The sequence below is a fragment of the Cinclus cinclus genome, chromosome 20 (genome assembly GCF_963662255.1).
Source record: "Cinclus cinclus chromosome 20, bCinCin1.1, whole genome shotgun sequence".
NCBI lineage: Eukaryota > Metazoa > Chordata > Aves > Passeriformes > Cinclidae > Cinclus > Cinclus cinclus.
The window spans coordinates 7,097,634-7,122,247 of NC_085065.1; positions in this window are offsets into that span (position 1 = coordinate 7,097,634).

A 24,614-nucleotide genomic window follows, 5' to 3' on the forward strand; every position below is an offset into this window, starting at 1 on the left:
TTGAGTGTACAGACTGCAGACCATGTTCTTGTACTGGTCACAATGCAGCCACTGGCACATGTGGTCACCCATCTTTTTAGGGAAGGAAAAGGTAATAAAAGATTTTATGGAATAAGAGAAGTGATATTGGTGGTAGTTATTGTTCACAGAAATGCAGTGTTTTTCAGAGCTGTGTGGAGGTTTCTTGTACTTCATCATTTCTATTTGTAGCTATGGGAAGTTGGCAGTGACTGCTTGAAAGAAACCATCCACCTATTGAGTAAATAATATTTTACAGGTTAGTAAAGAGTTCCTTTCCCATTTCTTTTAAAGATTATAAAACAGTGGATATGACAGGAACAAAAAGTTAGGGTTTTGAAACCACTGTGGTGTAACAGTGGTGGAAAAGGGCAATGCACTTGGGCATTTTCAGAACTTATGTAAATACAATACAGGTTGGTGAAACAGCTAAATAATGTTCATTTTATCACTATAAGTGTCTTCCAGCTCTGGTCAAAGTGCTGCTCTTCTTTCAGTTTCCTGCTCCACGAGGCTTCTGTTGTGAAATATCTTCTTCTTTAGTAAAAGCTGTTTGTAATTTGTTCTTTCTACGAACTCCCACTGAAAATGTTCACAGCAGCATCTTCTGCATGACACACATAAAGTCAAATCTGGGTTTTAGGATGTTATAGAAATAACAGGTGAAAATGCATTTAGTAAAATCTCATTAAAGGTTTGTGCTTTTGGATAAATCTTACAAATAAAAGCTACTTTAAGCCTGAGTTACCCTATCAAATGAAAGCTGACTTAAAGTTCTAGAAATGTGTTTCCACACGTTTGGAAACTGAGCTAATTTTTCTTTACACGTTGTTTGCACACACAGTAGACTTGAATATTGCAAAAACAACAACAACAACAAATTTTGTGAGCCAGGACTCAGAGCTTACGTCACAGTGTGGGAACCCATGTGGCCAAACAAGTAAGATTTGACAAGTAAGACTTGAAGATTTTCTGTAATCTGTATATACTAAGAACATTCACATGTATAAATTGGAAGCTGCAAGTCCATGCATTTGCTTTTGGATAATAGAAAAATAGACCATAAAAATAAACTGGTGAACAATATTGTAATATTTTCAATTAACGCTTTTCCTTGTTACTCACAGTTAAAATTAATTAATTGTCATCTGTTCAAAAAACTGATTGATGAATCATTGTGCATTTATTACTGTTGAAGATTTTTCCTTCATAATCCATACCCATTTTATGTTCATATACAATGCCTTGCTTCCAGTTCCTAGCTAGGGTGAGGGAAAAGTGATTATCTGTCAGTATCCATGTTATTAATGTTGGGAATTTGTGCAAGAAAATGGAGCTTGAGTGGAAAATGAACATACAGGGTTGCAGAGAAGCACGGGTATCTTGAGACTGTGATGGGCTGGTGCTGTCCTGTGGTAAAATCCTCTCAGAAGAGTAAATAAATGTGGTGTCCAAACAATGATAGTGCAAAGAAGAATGTATTTATTTCCACATCACTGCTTATAGACCAGTTTGAAAGAAGAAGGGTATTTGTAATAGTTGATGTGATGAGGTTTGGAAACAACTTTCCTTTTGGAATTGTGGAAAGCAGAAATCTTACTGTTTTTAAGATTTGTGGTTTGATGAAAGGGGTAATTATGCTGTGGTTTCCCATCACAGGAGGGGGTACAGTAGGAATACAAAACCTTATCTGGAGCAGTGGAGGAGGAAAACTAAAAGAAAATGAATTTGAAATGTGTGTGTGGGGGGGGGGGGTTAACTTGATGTAAATTCAGCACTATATTTTCTCATTTGAAGTCTGTTCAAAGTTAGAATTGCTCATATTTATGCACATAATTGACTTGGGTTTTTTTGTGTCTAGAGAGGCACCTATTCAACACTGCTTCTGGATTGTTGTCTCTTTGGATAAAAATCTTCAGGGAAAGGATAGCACTTGATGCTGAAATATTCTGAAGCTGGTGGTAGAGTGGGACTACATTACATTTCTGTAATACTTTACATCCAATATTTCTCAGCTTCCCAAATTGAAGCAGAGGGAAGCTGGGAAGGCTTATTTAAAGGACTTCTGTGAGAAGCAGAAGGAAAAGTAGAAGCTGTAAATCCCTATTTCTTATGTTTATATGGAGCAATGTTGCTTGAAAGTGCCACATGTTGCCTACAAAAGCAACTGGAGGTTCATTCCCAGTTGAGCCTGCAGGCAGCACTCTGGATTCCTGCTGGGACCCAAGTGAGAGCTCTGAGTCTGGGTTTCCACATCATCCATCTCCAGTGCCACACACCACTGTGCTTGTTTTCAGCTTAATGCACTTCTCTAATTAGGGCCTTCGCAGGACTGTGACTGTGGGTCTGGTACTGGAGATGCAGAGGATGAGGACAGATTTGGGAGAAAAAAAAAAAGGAAATTTCCCATTGCCACAGTGCCAGGCTCTGCTGCTGCTGCTGTGCACCTGCGTGGGGACTGAAGGAGTTCATTGAAAACCAACATAAGGCCAAGATGTTGAATTTTGAAGTGATGTTATTCCCTTGATTTTTTTTTTTTTTTTTAATAAGAAATAAGATACAACACGCAGTGGGTGCCTCCAGCTGTTGAGAAATGGCTGGTCATTAAACAAAACAATTCTAATTTTGATAGATTTTATGAGGTTAATAACTATATTTAAACTAGTTATTAGTGTGTGGGCAGCACTGATGGAAATGACTTTTTCCTAGTGAGGCACATCCTAGTCCTGCAAAGAGACAATTGAACCCTGTAACCTTCCTCATTACTGTCATTAAACAGCAAACCTCCTTCTTCAGGTTTGAGGGGTCTTGGGATATAATAACTGACAAGACTTGCTATGGTATTTTCTGCATTTATGTTTAGTAAAGTGATTTTGAAGCATCACCCTTGATCAACATCTCTCATCACAACCATGGCACATGAAGCATCCCCTTGTGATTTCTGGGCATGGACTTATGATGCACTTGAGTTGAAATTGTTATTTTCTTTTTTTCAGCAATGGACAGCTGTCCAGTACAGCAGTTTCTCTTTGAGTACAGGCTACTCCTTCTCCATTCAAATTGTTCCCACGCAGTTGGTTTTATTCCTTCCAATAATTTCATTTTTTTGTTCCTAATTTACATAATTTTCATGAGCTATTAATATTTTTCTTTAAGTAATGATGCATCAGAAATTCTCAATCATGTCTCTATCTTTTAACATAGCATTATTTAAAGAGGGTAACACTGAATTAATTGGGGGCTAATGCTTCTGAAATTTGATTGAATTTGTAAGTTCAAAGGATTTCTGGCAGATACAGATTTTTTTAATTATGAGAGTTTTTACGATGTGTGTGCATTTAGAGAAAGTAAACACAAATTTTACACACTTTGGTGCCACATGATGGCACTCATCCTTTTCCTGTTCATCTTAATGAACTTTAGAAAACTATTTATTTCTCCATTGAGAGTATTCTGTTGGGAGTTAGGATATTACATGATGTAAAAACAAGAGAAGAAAGAAAAAGAACCCAGACCCAACCATTTCCCTTTCCCCATTATGTGGTTTCTGGGTTTGGTTCTTGTGTTGTTGTTTTGGGCTTATTTTCCTCTGTGGACCAAAGGAAGCTATTATACCCTTTTAGAGAAATTTTGGTGAAGTCCTTTTTTCTTGTTGTTTTTGTTTGGTAGGACTATTTTTGTTTGGTTGGTTTTGCTTTAAGGAATGATGAACCTTTAGTGGCTCTTTGGAGTGTTTGAGATAATACTGTGCTACCAGAAGTCATTTCATAATGAGAAATCCATCCAGAGCCCTTTGCACATTGATGACCATTTAATGGGAAGTGGTGTTTGAGGCAGTGCCAGGGATGGTGTGAGTGATGGGTGCCCAAACCCAGGTTCAGACAAGAAGTGGGGGCTGTAAACTGAGCCTGATCATACATGCAGTTAAATATTTTTCTTCTATTCCTTTTTCATTTCACTTTTATTTCTCATTTCTGCTGACATTTCTGAATGCACTATTTGTTCTTACTCATTTTGCATGTTGTACCACAGCTTCACAGTTTTCTGTTCTGTATTTTTAACCTTTATAGAAAATACATGTAATGTGTTATTTTCACCACATTAGACATTGATTAGCCATGTCTCTGAGAACACAAGCTCTAGCTATGCTAATTTGTATTTTAAGAATAGCATTTATTCTTTATAAAGATATTTATGTCTGAGAGGAAAAATGTTTTAATGACTGCTTGGCTACATAAGGGAAATGGATACCAGCCCAGTCCTTTGAAATTAATGCAGTCATGACAAGGTCTATTTTAACTGGGTAACAAAATTCAGCGTAGACTTTATTGTACACCAGTACTGAGTTTGAACTAATATGAACTTGTGGCAGTCAAAGAGTTGAGCAAAGAGAATGCTACCAGGTGGTATTATGGATGCTATAATCAGGAGGAAAAAAGCCTTTTAAGAAATTTCATGAAAACTTTTCCAATTTTGATTTACAGTAACCTGCTTTACAGGCATTGCAGTTTTTGTCTTATGTAGATGTATCAAAGATCTGCAGAAACAAACTGATCACACACTCAAGAAACCAATGAAAAGAAATGATTTGTTTTATGGGATGTGTTACTAGTAACAGCAATAAACATCACTGTCAGAATGCTGGAAGTTCATTAGGGTGGGTTTTTGCTTGTTTGTTTATTTGTTTTTGTTGGTTTGGTTTGGTTTTATTTTTTTACCCTGAAGATTTTACATTATATTGAAGCACTTAAGATGAAATTAATCTAACCTAACCTTAGGTTAGTCCAGTCCCAAAGAGCTGCCCCAACTCCTGCATATCACAGAGATGGTGACAGCCATAGAGGGCAGTTCATGTCACCTGCCTGAGGTTCTGGATGTGTAAACAGATGTCTTTATGAGCCTTGGCACCAGCTGTTCTCCTCTCCTCTCCTCTCCTCTCCTCTCCTCTCCTCTCCTCTCCTCTCCTCTCCTCTCCTCTCCTCTCCTCTCCTCTCCTCTCCTCTCCTCTCCTCTCCTCTCCTCTCCTCTCCTCTCCTCTCCTCTCCTCTCCTCTCCTCTCCTCTCCTCTCCTCTCCTCTCCTCTCCTCTCCTCTCCTCTCCTCTCCTCTCCTCTCCTCTCCTCTCCTCTCCTCTCCTCTCCTCTCCTCTCTCACTAGGACTGGTCACTGTGGCCAGCTGCTAAATTTGGCTTCAAAGACCCCACTGAAGTCACCTACAGCACAGATGAATTACATCTTCTGTGAACAATTTAGTAAATTCTTATCTGAGAAGGTTCAGTGTGTTTACTGGAATTAAACATACATGACCAGGTCACAGATTTAGCCATGTGCAGCCTTGCTTTGGTTCTCTCTGCAGCTGGGGTGGGTGGAAATGTGGTGGGAATGTGCTCCTGTAAGCAGCAGTCCTTAAATAACCACCTCAGTGGTCAGCCTTGCACGATGGTTGTGAACAGTCTATGCCCTGCATTCCAATAAACACTGGAATCATGCTGAGCTGCTGGTTTGGCTCCTACAAGAGGGGAATGAATAAAACTTCCATGGGAGTCATACACAAAATGGAACTAACCCTCTTTCTAATGTCTCAAAGGTCAGACTGGGAGGGGGGATCTAGAGGAAAAGTCTCTCTTCTTCTGTTTCTGGATCTCCTGAAATATAAAGAAAAACGACATCAGTGTATGCAGGATTTCTTTTGCTGCTCCTGCTGCCCATGTTAGTTTTGGATCATATCACATGTCAAAGTGCTGGACATTGTTAATCCCACTTTAGTGCTTATCTTTCTTTGATTGAAGTTTTATTGTTGCATTTTGAATTTCCTTGAGAAAGCCAGTTTAGGATTTGTGTAGTTCCCCCAGAGGGAGACCTTTGTGTTATCTTTTTAGGCAATGCACATTGTTGGAATTATTAACGTGTCCATCACTTCTACGTGGTAAATCCTCTGTCTATGGTATTGCTGGGGCTAGGGGTTGACTAAAGTGTGGTGTGTCTCTGTGCCATTGCCCCCTTGATGTTTGACTGCCAAAAGACTGAGATGTAATTCCAAGATCACCATTCCTTGGGGAGAGACTGAGTGTGAGGTTTGAGGGTGTGTGCTCCAGTTCCAGCCACCCACAGCCTCCAAGGCTTGATTTTAATTACAACTTTCAACTCAGAGCCTTTGGTTTGCTTGAACTTGAGGGAACCTTTCTGAATAGGGCTGTGATGGAAGATATCAGCTTTATTTGCTTTGTGGTTTGTGTGTTTGCTTTCTCTTAGGGGAGGGGGGGACTGAGCAGTGGAGGGGAAGATTTTCTTTGGTTTCTCCTGGTTGTGCTGGCAGGGACAGGGAGCAGCCTGATCCTCCCTGGGCAGGGAGCAGGGACTGCTGATATTGGGGTAGGGAGCTGCTCATCCTCTCAGGGCATGAAAGGGTTGTTTTTCTGAAGAACTAGAGCAGCTTGAGGGATAAGGCTCCAGTCTGGAGGGAAGAGCCTGCTTTGCACCGATGTGTGTGTGTGGAGGGTATTTATGGCCCCCTCTTAAACTTAAATTTTGGCCAGTGGATCTGAGTGCTGGCTACTGTAAGAAGTTCTTTGCTTTAGGTCAGCTGAAAAAAAGCTTTAAGGTAGAAAACAGCCTCTCCATGTTGTTTTTCAGGGAACTTCTGAAGCATGGATGTGGCTCCTGGCTGTTACGCAGCACTGGGGCTGTGTGTGCAGGGAGCTGGGGTTTGCCATGGCTCAGGGCTCCCCTCTGCCCTTTGCTGCTTTTTCCCCCGGGTTTTTGAGGCACAGCTGCAGGCAGATTGGGAGTGGCTTTTTTGATTACATCTGTTACTAGTTGCCTCTCTTAGTATGGCTTTGCTTCACTTCTATCTAATGTAATGCAAACCTTTATTCTTCTTACAATCAAAGTTCTTCTTCACTCTGAGGCAAATCCACACCTAGTGTTCTACTGCCTATTTTTTTTTTTTCTGCAAGCAAATGGAGTCTGATCTGAGTGTTATGGAGTATTTGTGCTGCAGAAGGGAGATGCACTAATTGCATGGGTTTGGCTGGGTGCTGAAGCTCCAAGAGTCATGAGGAAGATGAATACAGAGCAGTTGAGATTGCAGCCCAAGCTGGCTGCTCTCACTGCCTGCAGAGGACATTTAGAAAAAAGATGGAAAAAACTGTCAGGCTGAAGCTTTGTTTCTTCACTGAAAGCTTGGCATTGATTGTTGCTCTCCAGTGGGGCACAGAGAAAAGGAAGAGGGAACCTGAGGTGTCTGTGTCCTCTGCTCAGCTCAGTGAGAGCAGGATGGTTCGGGGATGGGAGAGGCAGGTCCTGAAGGGAGGAGGAAAGTGGTGTTTGTGTGTGTATATATGTGTGATTCTCTCTATTTCCAATTTGCAACAGGTTTAGCTGGAGATTTTCCTCCCTCCTGCCTGTGGAGCAGGTAAAGGACTAAGTCAAGCACTAATACCCTCCTGCTCTGTGCTTGATGGGTTAGTGCTGATCTCAAGAGAAAGGTACTGGAGTTGAGGTTTAATGTTCTTTTTTAAACAAAGAACTGGTCTCCCCCCCAAATAATTAAACCAATGATTCTGTTTGTTGTTAGTGAGCCTTGGGTGGAATAATTAAGCTGGTTTTGTTCTGAAGGCACTTACATACTGATCTGTGATGGGAGACTGCAAATGCCATTCCCTGGCTGAAAGTGTTTGGTACCATTAGCAGATATTTCTGTTTCTCCAGTCAGGTCTTTTGAAAAGGGGAGGCTGAAAGAGCCTGACTGGAATATCTCAGAATGGAGATTAAATAGGGAAAAATATCTTGTGGTATTATGGTACGGACACGGAAGGGGTAAAATGTGTGGGTGATGTGATCTATTGCAAGAACTGGCATAGCTGGAAGTTCTGGGGGACACAAGAACTGGGGTAGAATAGAACTCAGGAGAGCCAAAGAAGAAAGATAACAGGTATCTGTTTTCTGCATTTGGCCCTGTTTATATAACAAGGCTTTAGGATAATTTAAAAAAACCTGTTCTTTCTGTATAAACAGGAATTCTTAAAATAAAAATCTCTTGTGGGATTTTTCAGAAAATCCCAGAACACAATAAAGGGATTGTGAACAACCATGACACGGACTCAGCCTGGCAGGGAACCGGAATAGTTTATTCAAAGGAAGGAGCTGGTTTTGTACACTTTTTCAATGTACAGTGTTTCCCTACAAGGTAATTCTCACTATTTGACCTATCCCATGTTGCCACATCAGCAACACACGTTCTAAATGTCCTTCCATGGGGTGATCATGGGCTGCTCACCTCTGTTGGCTTCCAGCAGGCTCCTCTCCCGTAGGGATCTGCGCTGTGACACCTCCTCCCAACAGGGTCTGGTGGAGACAAGCCCCTCTGTGCTGCCATGAGCTCCTTTGTGCTGCCATGTGCCCCTCTGTGTCCCATGGGCCCCCATGTGTCCCTCTGTGTCCCCTCTGTGCCCCCATGTGTCCCCATGTGTCCCTCTGTGTCCCTCTGTGTCCCCTCTGTGCCCTCATGTGTCCCCATGTGTCCCCATGTGCCCCTTTGCACCCCCATGTGTCCCTCTGTGTCCCCATGTGTCCCTCTGTGCCCCTCTGTGTCCCCTTTGTGTCCCCATGTGTCCCTCTGTGTCCCTCTGTGCCCCTCTGTGTCCCTTTGTGTCCCCATGTGCCCCTTTGCACCCCCATGTGTCCCTCTGTGTCCCCATGTGTCCCTCTGTGTCCCCATGTGCCCCTTTGCACCCCCATGTGTCCCTCTGTGTCCCCTTTGTGTCCCCATGTGCCTCTCTGTGTCCCCTTTGTGTCCCTCTGTGTCCCCATGTGTCCCTCTGTGTCCCCATGTGCCCCTTTGCACCCCCATGTGTCCCTCTGTGTCCCTCTGTGTCCCTCTGTGCCCCTCTGTGCCCCTCTGTGTCCCCATGTGCCCCTTTGCACCCCCATGTGTCCCTCTGTGTCCCCTTTGTGTCCCCATGTGCCCCTCTGTGCCCCTCTGTGTCCCCATGTGCCCCTTTGCACCCCCATGTGCCCCTCTGTGTCCCCTCTGTATCCCCATGTGTCCCTCTGTGTCCCTCTGTGTCCCTCTGTGTCCCTCTGTGTCCCCTCTGTGCCCCTCTGTGCCCCTCTGTGTCCCCATGTGCCCTCTGTCCCCCCTCTGTTCCTGCACACATGTCCCACAGCCCCCAGCTCACCTCCACCCCATCTCTTCCCATAAAGGATCAGCAAACTTTGGATCCAGAATGGTCCCCCATTTTGGAGGGCAATTTGTAAGGGACAAGTTGCTGTTGGGTTTGTGTGGGTGCTTTTTTATTTGTTTGTTTAATGTTTCAACTCTTGTTTAGGAAGCATCAAGGCTCCCTTTCTTTTGAAACCTGTTTGGGAAATTTAAGACTGGATTATGTTTGTCCCTTTAATGAGCATTAAAGAGTTTGGGCAATTTCTCTCCCTCACAGTCCTTGCTGGGAATCCTTCCAAGCTCCTGTCTCTGGGTTTTGTGGTTGTTGAAATTACAATGTATTCATATTTCATGCTGGAGATGTGCTAAACTACACAATGAGTCTGAGAGCAAGGATCAAAATTCTCAGTTGGTGGCATGGATAAAATGATGTTTTGCATGATAAACTTTATAACCACAGAAGTAAAGTCTCATTTGCCTTCAGATTTGTGGTGTCTCACTATATGAAATACCCTAAACTCATGGCAAGACGCTCTGTGGGTGGTAATTTTAATAGGTTTTTTTGTGCTTATGCTGTGTAGCAGTGTGTGAATTCCAGCCAATGCATTCTGTAATGTATATATTTGAAGAGATGTATTTTTTAAGATACTCATCAAAAACAGTATTTGGTGTCTGTTGAATAAAGAGATGATAAATGCCACTTAAACCAACATATGTGCACTTTCCCAGGTGGGTTGAAATAATAAGAGGTGTTACTGCCAGAATTGCTGAATTCTTTTATTGTAGTGACTTGTTGTGTGACCTCAGCTGTATTTAATTAGTCACCAAATTATGATTAAATGATATCATTAATGACAACAACCAGAGACAGTTTCCATGCTCTTGGGAAAGAAGAGTTGGCTGCTGCTCCTGCTGTGCTGAAGCCATGGAGCTCCTGGGAGCTGCTCACTCCAACCTTTCCCACCAATATTTATTTAGGTGCAGAGGGCTGGGGGTTTGGCCGAGCTGTTTATAAGGACACCACAACTTGTCCTTTTGTTAGCCAGATCTCTAAATTATCCCTTACAGCTCAAGGAATAGCCAAAAGGGCGCTTCTTCCAAGGCGGATTTGTTTGGGAGCTGTAAACATGGAGCAGGACAGGTTTTTGTGGCCACAAGATGGCAATCACAGAGCAAGCATCCACCCTCTCTGCGAGCTTTTTAAATTAGCACTGGGCTCCTTGGGCTGCAAAGATCCCCATAAAATGTAAATGGTCCAGCAGGTAGAGAAAGGTGCTGTGCCATGTATGTGTAAAATGTGCATGTGCTTGTTTAAATGGTATTTCTTCCCTAAACCCCACAAATACCCAATGCAGTATGTAAATACACAGTTCACTGCTCCAGGCAATTGCTGGGATAACTTTTTCTGGTTTATCTTTATCATTTTGGGGCTGTGGCAAGTGGAAGGCAGCAGTATTATATTAATATATGTATGATGATTCCAGCATACTAGAGTTACTATAAAACTGTTTAATAGCGGCCTTTTTATTTCATCTCTTTTACCAGAAGCTGCAGAAATTGTCTGGTTACTTTTATATTTCGGTCCTGAGGGCAAAATATAACTGTAAAAATTGGTTTGGAATGTTCCCTGTTAAACTATTTTCACGGGTCAGAGGCATGACATGAAATATTTCTACAGAGAAAATAACAAGTTCTGCAGTACGTCACTGCTACAGGCTCCATTTTCACATTCTGTAAAATAGCTCCTCTCCTTTCTCCCCATTTTTCTTGCTGTGTGAGTGGATATGGAAGTGTTATCAGAGTTGGCTGCGGTACTGTGTGCTGATTTTGATGGAACTATTTCAGAAACAACAGTTAGTGTGAGCCTCTTCTGCAGGGCTTCGAGCAGAGAGCCCACACAGTGCGATCACTCCATTAAAACACCTCTCTCTCTCTCTCTCTCTCTCTCTCTCTCTCTCCACCTGAATCGGCTTCTCTTAATCTGCAGCAGTCAGGCACCACTTGATGTGGCTGCAGCAGTGAGGGGAAGTTGAGCATGGGTTGCAGGTGTCCTCTGGAGCAGAGCGTGCTGATCTGGGGTGAGCATCCCTTGGGAGAGCGTGGCTGGAAATCCTGCCTGCAGCCATCAGACTTCAGGGCTGTGCAGTGTCTCTCGGTGCCTGTGCTTGTGCCCATCTGTTTGGAAGGCTCTGATCAGGCCCACAGGGTTGTTGCCCCACTAGAGATGGGATTCAGTCTTTCCTAAGTGCCTTCTCCAGGGGTGAATGGGGTATCTGATACTCCGTGGTTGCCCTGGGCCACCTGCTAGAAGAAATAGTTGCAAAAGAAGTTTGGGAAAGCACAAAGGAATCCAGGAACAACAGGCTGTGCTTTCCCCTAACGTGGGGAGAAAGACAGGAGAAGATAATGTTATGAGAAAGTAATTTGGGTCCAGGTTAATTTCCAGGTACAGGGCTCTCTGGGCTCCTGATGTAACTCTGAGTGTTTGGTAATACATCTAATACACTGACAAGGGGGAGTTATTGGGTGCCTTTTTAAACTTGGGGAATAGCCTGACTTAGCTGTGTTACTAAACCTCAAAGCACCCAGTAGGGTGTGTAGTTTGTTGTAGGATGGGGGCTGACACGGTGGCATAGTGAGGACATGACCAAGATGGTGCAATGAGCTGGACCAGGCATGTTTTAGACAGCTGCACTTTCCTCCAGAATTAAAGCAGGGGGTCTCTACTCTCAAGCACCATGATTGAAAACACTGTCATCACCTTTCGAGGCTGGGACAATTAATTCTACAAATGAACAGCATCAGGAGGCAGTCCATCTTCTTCCTCTGGTGTTTCTACTGGCTTGAGCTTGTGCTGTGGTCTAACACCACATGAGGCTTTCTAGATCCTTTAACTGTTGTCATGGCATTGTTATTTCTGGGGTGATGCAGTTTGCACAAGTTTAAGCTCATGCCAGACTGAAACCAGAAAGAATGACATTTTCTGCTTATATGTGGAGCCTGTGTGGTATTAGTAGACTAAATATAGGCATGTTTTAATGAACAGCTGGAACAAAAGGATCAACTGATGGTGTTACTGGCTTTTGATTCCCCATGTGGGTCTTCCTCTCTGTAGCCAGGAACTTAGTGCTGCTTTCTTTCCTTGACCCACCATTTGGATGTTCTGGTCCAGGTGTAAGTGGAGAGCAGCCAGAAGATCATGTAGTGGAGTAGGGAGGCAGAGGTGGCTTTGTGGCAAGGCAGGGGTGTAATGAAGAGAATTAGAGGGAGAAATCAGAACACAAGAGGTCAGATGAGAGAGTGAGAGGGCAAAGAATCCCCTCTAGGCTAAGTGGGAAAGTTGAATCTACCAATAAATTAGTCATATATAATAAAAATTAACAGCTCCGGTGTCAGCTCTTAATACAGATTTTTTTTTCCCAATAAAAAGCCCCTCTGAAATCTGTAAAGCTAAATATGATCAGAAGCAGGGCCAAAATCTCCATTTCGTTTTATAGATGTCTCAAGTTTAATCCTGGAGAACAGGAGTAAAGGCATAGCAGACATGAAGGCATTGAAAGAAATGGCTTTCTCTTGGCTGGAGTATAGCAGGTATGAAAAGATTAGTTTTAAAGAATTCATCTTTTGTTTCATTTCTTTGATTAAAAGGGATTACAAGAATAAGACATTACATTAAATCCTCTTGATTTTGTGGGATCCAAATTGTCACCGAGGTAGGGAAGCGAAAATCTTGACTTCAAAGCTGAATGCAGAACACCCTTTATCTTTTGCCATAGCTGCTGCCCAGAGCCCATCTCTATTCTGTTTCCTTTCTGACACTGAATGGAATGTGGTTTGTGCCTCCTGATAGAGCTGGCACAATTTCAGGCTGATTTGGCTGTCCTGGCAGTGTCAAGTCTGTCTTGAGCCATCAAGGCACAGTGACTCGTTATATACTCATTTTTCTCAGCTCCTGCCTCTCTCAGCTGGAAGCATGGAGGAGAGGTTAAAAACATCCTGTGCACTGGGACTCCTCTGCAGCTGCTGGGGGTGCCTCTTTATCTCTGACCCTTCAAGGCACCAAAGCCAGGCTGCTTCAGCTGTCACTGGCTTGAAAGGAAGCCTTTCCCTGGGCGTGCTGCATCATTTATTCCTATTCCTTTCTAGTCCGTGGACTTGAAATCCACCCTGCCCCCCACTAATAAAGGTTCCACCAGGTGCACACAGAGGGGATTACCTGTTGTAAACAGCAAAACATCAGGATTTTCTTTTTCACATGTCATGACATTGATGATTTGAAAATAATCTGCAGCTTTGTAAAGCAAATACATTATGTTGGGTGTTTTCAGTAACTGGAATATTTAGCTCTGTTGGGCTGGCTTTTAATGGGCTATGCAGTGAGCATTCTGTATTTAGGGCTGCTTGCAGTTAGCACTGTTCTGAGGCTACCTTTTTTTTGCAAAAACCACACATTTCTGTAATAAATTCCCTGTTTGAAGCTGGTGGGGAGAGAGGCCTGAGGCTCTTGCAATAGAGCAAGCCTAGACATTACAATAAGAATGGCAATAAATGTAAGCATAAAAAGGGATTTTAAATCAGCAGTCACATCCCACCCCCCCTCCCCTCTGCCCTGAAAATTTTTGAAGTTTTTTCTCAGTATTCTGCCAGAACTGCTGTTCAGGTGCAGTTAAGGACTTCACCTATTCTGCAGCTTGTTGGTTTAAAATATAAACAGTAAATTTTGTCTGAGAGGTCTGTTGGAACTCATTGCTTCACCACAAGAACTTAATATTTGCAATTGCAATGAGAGTTATCCTGAGGACCCTTGAAAAGCTTTTTTTAAATAGGAAAATTGGCCCAAATTGGATGCTGCACCTGTTTTTCTGTGTTAGCTCAACTTTCTTCTCTTATCCATCACATAACCTGTGCTCATGTGGGGCTCAGCTGAGCACAGCTTCCAATACCTGGTGCATTGTGCTCACTGGAGCCACTGGGGTACAGCTGTGCCTCAGTTCCAGAAATACAAACATGCTTTCAATTGTTACTTAGTGCCAAGAGTAGAGCTTTAGTCAGAAACTAAATAAGGTACAAATCTCCACTGAAATACTATGGGATTAAGTATTTGGAAGGTCTGATTTGCTTCCCAAATATTATACTGTAGGTGATGACCTCTAGCAGTGGCTGGGCTCCCCCTGTCCTGTGGTATGGGCGAGACTCTTGCAAAGTGTTTTTTATTTATATGTAGAGGGGAGCTGAAGAAAAGTGAACCTTTTTTCCCCAGAAGATATTGCTTCTTCCATGTTGGAAACTGATCCCCTTAAAACCACAAAACCAGCTTTTCAACCACAGTCAAACTTGCACTGTGACAATGAATACAAGTAAATGGATGTTGGAAGCTTTTTTCTGCTTAGGTTTTGCTGTAATGTAAATTCAGGGCATTCCTGTAGGTTTCTAGGAGAAAAATCCTAACTTTTCAATGTAATTCAACAACAGTGACATAAAACTTAATGTTACTAAATCACAAGTTTTCCTCCAGCAATTCAAATTTCAGTTATGGTGGGCTGATGAAATTAAGTGAAATTAATTATAGTGATGTTAAAGTGCAGATGTGGACTGTAGATGATGCTTTGGAGATTAATGACACTGTGTGTACAGAAAGATATGGAAGAGAACTAGAAAGTCAGGCTTGATGACATGAATAGAATTCACTTAGAGCAAATGAAGCCTTCAGTGCAGCTCCTATGAAATGTGAAAAATTGTGATGTCTCAGCAGATTCTGTTTCAAAATCTGAGGAATGACATTTGACAATTACACTACTGTAGGTAGTTCAGTCCTGGTCACCTCTGGGGTGCTGGTGCAGGGCCAAACCTTCTCCACTGTGTGTGTATCCATCAGGGTCACTCATCTTCATAGGATTTCCTCGTGTTGCCAATGGCCTTCTTTGAAGCAGGGCTTGATTCAGGATTTGAGCCTTTTGCAAGTAATTCCTTCCAGTACCATCATATACTACAATTTCAATGAAAGTCATATGACTTCAGCCTACAGTCATAAAATAAATCCATGTGCTTTTCTTTTTCTGGCTAAGGAATCAGCTTTATTTTTTTATTTAGGTTTTTTTTCTTTTTCCTTTTAACAAATACAGTTAAATCATCTCATGCCAAGACTGAAGAATGTATTTAAATAGCATTACCTGTTCCTGTACTACCTGGAGGAGCTATCTCAGTGGTATCAAGAGAAGTATTGTTTTATTTAAAGAGACAAGGTTGGAGCAGCAAATATCAAATAATCTCCAACATCTACACATGAACTGCTGAACTGATGGGCTCTGCCAGCCAACGGTATTGCAAGTGGCAACCAGTGAAACCAGTGACAATGTTAGGTGGATCCAATGGGATTCCCACTGCAGAAAAATTTATATGGCTGCTTCTGATCAAAAGCAATATATTTTAAGGTTGTGTCTTTTCTTAGTTTGGAGCTTTTTGTAACGTTTATCTGCATTTCAAAAGGATTGTATTTAGAGAAACATAGAATCTGTGATACCAGACCAGAGATATCAGCTGGCAGGAGCACTGGGCTGGGTTATACATGAAGTGGACTCAAACTTTGGCTTGGTAATTTTAGTTCTTAATTGCTACTTAATTAATTTTAGTTTAGTTTAGTTTGAGCAAATCATTTAAACTGGTGATGCTTTGCCTGGTCTCCTGTGAGATGGGGCTGACACTCTTTTGTTGAGGAAATGAGTGTGGGGTTGTATTCTTGGGTACCAGGAAACACCATGGCTATTTTTGGGTAGCAAGTGGCCACCTCAGGGCTTGGGGCAATAATTCAGCTTTAAAAAACAGGCAGCAGACAGGCACAGAAATGAGCTTAGCAGAACAGAGGAAGAGGAGCCTGGGACTGCATTGCTGCAGGCTTCTTGACACTTAAGCTGATTGCAGGGATGACAGTCTAGCAGTGCTCGCTGTTTTTACTGAAATCTGAGCTCCTGGAACCATGGGAACCTCAGCTTTAAACGAAAGGGAGGGAAAAACTAATCTAATCTTCATGGCTTTGCTTATGGTTTATAAATGGAGAGCTGGCTGTATTGAATTTGATGTAGCAATGTGTTCTCTTGTGAAAACGCATCAAACAAAATTTCTTTATCTCCTGATAACTCTCCTCTGTTGTCATAGCATTGTGATATTTTTTTAATGTGCATGGGATTAAAGTTATTTTGGGACCCTAAACTGTGAATTCCTTCTTAAAAACTGTCAGAAAAATGTGGGCAGCCTTTCTTTCTGTGCTGCTAGCTGAGAAGAACTGTTTTTTTTTTTTTTTTTTAATCTTGATAATTTTGTGGAAAATAGCCCCTACTCTCTTGCTGGCCTTGTGTGGCTTCTCTCAGGGGTGGGGAGATGTAGAGCACAGGTTTGAAATAATACCAGTCCGAGCAGTCAAACTGAGTTTTTCCTCTAGTGGTAGATGTGTGCTGGAAAGAAACTCATGGATTGTTTGTCTTTTGTACATCTCAAAAGTCAGAGAGTAGTTACACTTTTCTTATTGATTTAAATTTCCTAAGGGCTTTCCCCACACACAGTTATATAATTAAGGTCGTTATATAATTAGTAACCTTTCAGTTATAAAATTTGGATTAATTATAACTGTGAGGCCTTTCAGGCCAGCTGTTGGCCACCACCATATATATATATATATATGTATATATACACACACACATATACATACATATACATACATATATACACATATGCATATATATATACACACATATATACATATACTTTGTATATATATATATATATATATGTTCACATGAGCTGTAACCATTTTTTAAAAGCAGTTAGAGACTATTAGCAATGGTGGTCTTTTTTTCCATCCTTACTCTGCTGCTAATGTCCCCTGAGCTCAACAAATATCAATATGAAAACCAAGAAAATATCCAGCTGGGAATTGTCTGCATGACTTCACTCATGAGAGGAATTTCTCCTTCAGTTTGGAAGAGTTGCAATGTGTCCAATTCTGCTGGGCTAGCCATAAAGGAAAGCTTCTGTGTTTGTAATTTGTTTGCTTAATAGATTTGTCTTGATGAATGAAGCAATAAACTCTTTTACCAGGCATAGATTTGAGCCTCTCTTAAGGGACTGTTTAGTGGTTACTGCTGTTTTGGTAAGCTTTTGGAAAGGTATCATCACATGATAAAAATTGAGTATTTCAGAAGCTTTTATAATACTGGGAAATGAGTTGGCTGCATTTCACTGACTTTCATTAGAAGTCTGGAATAGAAACACAAAATTATTTCTAGGGTTTGTATAGATTGGTAAATTCCTGTCAAGATGAATAATGTCACCATTTGAAATTAGGATTACCTAATGCCATGGCTGTTGGGAAGCCCTCATTTAGGTGGGTTTTGCTTTGCTCTTGCCCTCCTGGGGCAGGGTCAGCAGGGCTGTGTGGTGGGCAGTTGCACAAGTTCCCTGTTTGTTCCTGCATGTTTTGGCAAAGGTGAGGAACTGATGGCCCTTTGAACCAAGGGGGTAACTGATAATGCAGCTCTCTGTGTCCCAAAATCCAATCCTTTGTCGTTCTGCTTCAAACTTAGAGGCGCTGATGCAAAATCCATCCCTGCTGTGCTGGCAGTGCTGGGTTTTTACTGTGACATGAGGGAGCTGCACAGGCAGAGCAGAGCTCTGTGCAATCCCCTGTGTTACCAGGGCAGAAAAGTGGATGGTGAAACACACACTGTGCTGTCCTAGCCCACCACAGCAGAGCTCTGAGGGTACAGCCAGGTCTCAAAAAAAGAAAAGAGCACCGTTGTTTGTCTCCATGGAGAAAGTATATAATATCTTGAATATCCTTTCCTTCTATGTGATCAGCCCCTGCAACCTCCCTGTACTGCTGGGTGGAGTCGTGTGCCTTAGGGGCAGTGCTTTTCATGATTCCCCACTCAAAATCACAACACTGGCTATCTTTGAAAGAAAAAAAATTATCGTATTTAAAGGCTTTTAGCTGACAATTCTTGGTATTAAGAAGATAGTTGGAATTTCTTTCTTGCTGCCTTCCACACACCCTTATCCTTTTATGCTGGTATCAACAACCCAGTCTGATTTTCTGTGCTTCTGATGTGTTTTTATTTCTCTTTTAAAACTTGTATTCTTTCAATTCTTATCATGCTGTTTTTCTCTAGGCGTTACTGTGTATTGACAGGTGATCCACGTTCATACAGATAATTCATAGGAGGTTAAATATTTTTGTGATGTTTTACTGGTTGTTGGTTTCTGATCAAGAGTTTGCTCTCACATGAAACCAGGAAGGGTTTTTAACTCAAATTGAAGGGCAGGAAATAAAGGATGCTTAAATAAGAGTATAGCTCTGAAAATGAGTGCACAGAACTTGTCTTCTCTGTTCATAACCTCCAATTGCCCTGAAGGGATTGATTAAAATTCAGAGCATGAAGATGTGAAATTTGGGCCTGATTTTGTCTGTATTTGTATATAAATGTATATCTAAAATACATGTTTATATACAAATAAAACACTGAGCATTGCAGTGCAGATTGGTCTACGAGACTCCATTCACTTACACTGAACCCACCAGAATAAGACTTGCATTGATACAGAATAATAAATATGGAGAACATGGACCAACCTGTTTTTAAATGATGAATTTCTTTAGAGTTTTTTAGAGCTGCTAAAAAAAATAAAGGCTATGTTCTGTACGTGTAATAGATTGTGGTGAATGGAGCCCTCCTTCTCCTGATAGCTGCAAATGTGCCATAAATTGAAACATGAAAAGGGAAACTTTTCTGGGAAAAGGCTCAGAAAATATGTTGAATAGAAATACAGACTTCGAGAATTCAAGCTTTGCCAGTGGTGCTGATAAAGTAATGTTGCCATCTATCTCTGAGTCACAGAGAAAGACTGCCTTAAAACTCTAACAAAGTCTTCTATTGCTTCTCTGCTTCTAAATTCTAAAACCTGAGTCTACTGGTAAATGATATATTGAATAAAAAAAAAGTGTTCAAAAAGGCTCCATGTATTGACTAAATCAGAGAATGCGAAATAACACTGGTGATATTCTTCCTTGCTGGTGTAAAAGTTGTTGAATAAATCCTGACCACGTTCTAAAAGTTTTGGTTCCCATCTGATGAAGATATGGTTGAAGAGAGGTGACTGTTTATTTCATTTATATTTGGATCTTAACACATTTCAGTTTCCCTCTTTCTGTTTTCCATTTGAAGCAGTGTATTCTAGAATAGTGACATGGAAAGAAAACCTGAATGGAATTATGCATTTTAAAAAATTAAAAAGTAAGGAAGGCAAATTTTCTTCAGTAAGTTCAAGAGGCCTTAACTAACAAAGTTCTGTTCACTTCTGTTTATTACATGCATCTTCCTGAGCAGGTTCACCAATTCTGTAGAATTTGTGTTGCCTAAATTTTCCAGTGAACAGGAGAAATTCATAGCACACCTCATGTGACAAGTGTAAAACTCATGCTGTGTGTATATATATATATATATATATATAAGATTTAGCTGAATTTAAAGCTCTGACTCTGAACAAGAAGCTGTAAATTGGACAACAGTTATCTGACTGTAGTTGAAACAAGTCTACACTTGGAAAAGTAAAGGACAAGAAAAGGACAGAAGTTTGGGTGGCTCAGGTAGTGTCTGTGTATTTATGGATATTATTTTTGCCCACCCTGAACTAAAAAGATTTGGAAGGCATTCAATTACTCTGGCCCTAATCTGCATCTGGTTTTGTTTTCTACTTTTTAAAAATTAAACTTGTGAAGAACCTTTTAAAGACAGGGGTTATGCAGCCCCCTTTTATGATAATTGAGAAATATAGGTGAAAATACTTTGTGCCTGAGGGATCTCCTCCTTGCAAGAGGCTGCACAGATCAAACAAGTTGTTATTAAAAACAGATTCTTGACTGATAACATCCACCATCTGGGAGCAGTGATTGCAGATACAAAATTGGATTCACCACGGGAGGTGGTTGGTGCTGCTTGATGTTGAAACAGCCTTTGATAGAATAGGAAGAAGAGCTGTTTACAGGGGATAGACTTCCACAAATTTCTTGCATGAATCCATTAAAACTCTGTTTATTTCCTGGGGCAGGTGGTGCTGAGTATTTTCTAATACAATTTCACGTTGAAAAAGAGGCAGAGAGTTTATATAAAGATGTATTTTCCTTTTCTTATGACATTTCATTTGTTATCCTCAAATCCTGGCAGAGGAGGTTAGAACAACCACCAGATTAATGACGCTTATATAGATCTCTCTTTGTAGACAAAATCTGATTTCTTTTTTTTTTTTTTAAGCACTGACTACTTAGACCTATCAACAGATGCTGAGCAAATCTTTATGTGACTTATCCTTGTTTCCTGAGGCCACAGAAAGGGGATTTTAGCATTCCTCTGCTCACACTCCCAGCCCTGAAACCAACATCTTTTTCCCACTGCTGACTGTGATAAACTTGCATTAGAGTGACAAACCTCACTGCTAGGAAAACTTTCTTTTGTGTTTCTGCAGGTGTATTTTTGTAACTTGTGCAGTTTCAAACTTTTGCACAGACCAAGGGGTAATAAAACTTTTCCTGGGAGAGGCTGAAGTGGAGCCACCAAGCACAAGCCTGTTCTCTGCATGGAATTCCTTTGTACGTAGAACTTCAGTTTTTTCCACTCCTGCACTCATGCAAAATAAACTTTTTGGACTTTGCGTAGAAATCAAGCACATCATCATTAAAATGGTCACCTGCCTAAAGGCAAAATTACCTGAACTACCACGTTACCATGACACCTCCTGACTTGGAAGGTGATGATCGTGAGTGAACTTAGAGAAATCCAAAGCTCTTTTGGGACAGGAAGAAGGGGTGGGAGGGGTGCATGGAAAAGAAGATATTATTTAAAGATTCTTCTTCTTCATTAAGCATTTAGAACTCCTATACAGGGCTTCTGCAGGAGAGCTGTAACTCAGAAATATCAAAGTACTCACTGCACATCAATGAGAAAAAACGAGCTTGTAATCACTTCTTCACCTGCAGATTGGATGATTGCTGTCACCTTGCACAGACTGGAGTTTTCTGACAATTCAGCCCTCTTCAAGAATGAAGTTTCTATATAAAGAGATTTGTAAAGAAATCCTTATATCCAGTGAGGGATTTTTGTTGTGATTTAATTCCTTTCTTTCATAACTATAACCATATATATATATATATATATATTTATATTTATATATTTATTTATTTTCATAACTGTCACAGCATTTAGGGCAAGGAAGGAGAGCCCACTGCCTGAGATGCACTGACAGAGGTTTTGAAATACCTGGATTTGACTTTTGCTGGGCTGCAGATCACCTGTATTTTCTTAAGCAAATCACCTGGATCAGATCAGAGGGATATTCCTGTGGATATTCCAAGCAGAGCCTAATGTTCAGTTATCCTCCCCCCCTGACTTGGGTGTCTTGGCTCTCTAGTGCACTGTATGGGGATGTCACCTCCTTTATGATGAGATGCCATCCTCTGCTGCTTTGCTTTTCATAATGGCAAATAAAATCTGTAACTGCAGATGTAGACAGTGATCAAAAAAAAAAAGGGGTGGGGGGAATCAATGCCCTTTGTAAGGATCTGAGAGAAAGTGAGGTTTAACATCAAAACTAGTAAAAAAAAAATAGCAAAAGCACAGTGATTTACGAAGGGTGATTCTGTTAATTGCATAATTAGTAGCATATTTGCAATGTACCAGATTTCCTATTCCACATTAGTTTGATGCCATGATGACTTTTTTGTCTTCTCTTTTATATACCTTTTATTTATTCTCAGTGCTCTTAGCACGCACACTTGTACTTCCTTGAGTCTGATAATTTAGCACAGTCCTGGTATTCTGTTATGCCAGAGGACCAAACATCCTAGAGGGCTGGCACTTGGAAGCTGGAAAGTCCTACACTATCTTGAGACACTGAGGCCCCTCTGGAATACATCCTGTAAAATCAGATCAGGCCCATCCAGGAGAAAATACTTCGGGATGGGAGAATATCACGCCATTCATTCAAGCCTCTCATTGGGGCATCTTTCTTAGATATGCTAATTTTTGAGGTCTATAAAATTGTATATGTGATCTGTCGGGCGTGTGCATGTTGTCGTGCTCCACCTTGGCAAAATGTTGCACCATAACGATTCCTATTAAATGCTGAGGTAAAAACCCTTCATCCCTTAATGGTGTCTGGCTAATTTTTAGTCTTAACTAATTTTAGGACCGAGGAAAAGGCATCAGTTTGATGAGAAATCTCTGTAGCTCTTCACCCCATGAAAAGCAGCCTTTGCTGAGCTCATACCAGGATGATGATTTGATGTAACGTGGGGAAAACAAATCAATCACAGTGTAGTATTCATGAGCTCCAAACTATCATTTAATGTTCTAAAGCAAAATGTGTTGCAATAATAATTCATGTTTTATTGCTTCTTCATGCTAGCAAGGTGCCCAAGTCTCCCATCAACAAAACCTCTGCTCTTGTGAAAATGGAGTTCATTTGTTTGGTGTCCCAGAGCAGATCAAATCTGCCAAATGCTCCCTGCCCAAAATCTGATTACCTGTCAGCTCCACTGTGCACAGTGAGGCAGAGAGGGGGCAGATTTAAGGGAGGATGCTGGGGGAGGTTGTGTCTGGTCTGGGTCCAGCAGCCCTGGTTGGTCACAGCAATTTTAGGTGCTATTTATAGGAGACCTGATGTGCAAAAAGACAGTGGTGTGGAATACATGAATTTTTTGCTGGTCATGGTGTGTCAGATGAGCAGCTTCTTGCTTCCTTGTTTAGCAGCATTTAACAACTACTCTTTACTCTCAAGTACTCATTTGAATAAAAATAATAATATATTCTAGTTCTTGATAGAGTTATTTTATGCAAATTTAGTGAGCAGACCACAGAGGGCTGACATGTGTGAGTGGCCTGAAGTTGAATTTGCAGCTTGTAACCGTGATAAATGTTTGAAATAATAATAGGTAATGTAGCAAACACCAGAGGACAGAGGTGGAACGGGGGCATATTCCTGACCTTCCCCTAGCTGAAATATTTGTATGTTTTCCAAAGATTTTACTTTTCTGCATGCAGGAGCAGTCTTTAGCTTGAAAACATTGTGCACAGGGGGAGGCTGTGCTCCTTGGACATTTATTATTTCAAAATCATCATATAGGTACAAAGCCAAAAGCAGTTTCATCTGTGATTTCTTGCTGTAATGCTATCCAAGAGAACCCTTTTAAAAAAAATCAGTTAATTTTTTTTTTTTGTTAGACTGGTTTAGAAAATATGAAAAATTTTTAATTAAACCCATAACCCCCCCCCCCCCCCCCCCCCCAATGGTTATCAAGGCTAATGCTTGGTAGATTCTTACCTGGGAGGGCCACTGTTCAAAGGCTGGGGTTTATATGCCTTGAGAGTGTGTCTATGAAGTGGTGAAAAGCTCTCAGCTTGACTCACAGTAGCTGTATTCAGACTGGAGAACGTAGCCTGGTAAGTAAAAGCATGTCTCTTCTTCTGTCGAAATACCTTGAGGATTTTGTACTGGGAGAGCAGGTTTTATCTGAGATGTAGTTCCCAAGTATTCCGCTAAATTTGCAGGAAATTAATATCTAATAGGCTGTTACTCCTGTGCTGATTTTATTAAGGCTAGACAACAAGTTAAGTTGTTATTACAAGGACTGATGGACACACAGGTACAGTAATTGCTTAAGCCTCATTTCATTAGTGAATTAGGCCAAAAATAGAATTGTAAAGCCTCTGACTGGTGAGACTTGCAGAGCTGGAGATTTAATTTTCCACAATAAGGCCCATTAGAAACAAACTGAGTATCTCAGTGACTGCCCTTCCTCCCAGCCATAGTGATGAAATACAGGCTTCTACCCTGTTATCTTTGTACTTCCCAGCTGTAAATATACAGGATTTATGAGCACCAGAGGATGTAATTAACTGGATCTGAGCTGTTTTGCTGTTCTTCTTATGAAGGGTGTTGCAGAGGCAGCTACATTGGAACTGCCCACAGATGTTCAGACCTGCATTATGCCCCTTCCTTTTTGGGGAGGTTTCCTGTAGTAATATGATAAACCTCCTGAAGGGCAAAATATGTAGCACTATTGCTTTTTCAGATCAGCATCTGCAGTCTGCTTCCTCTCTCTCATCTCTTGTCATTAAAAATGATAATAGTCAAGGACTGTGCTTGTCACATATTCATGCAAAAAAAAAGATCACTTTAGGGAAATGCAGATGTTGTGTGGTTTTAGAGAATTTCTCACTCCAACTTTACATATGAATGAAGGCAAAAAATATCTTGTGGCTGCTTTGTAACTGTGCTTTCTTTTGGAATAAGTTGCCAAAGCCATGAAGTTCCATTTAAAATGAAGTTATTTGCTTAAAGTTCTCATGTGGGTATGAATGAAGGCATTGGAATCAGGAGCATGCTTCTAT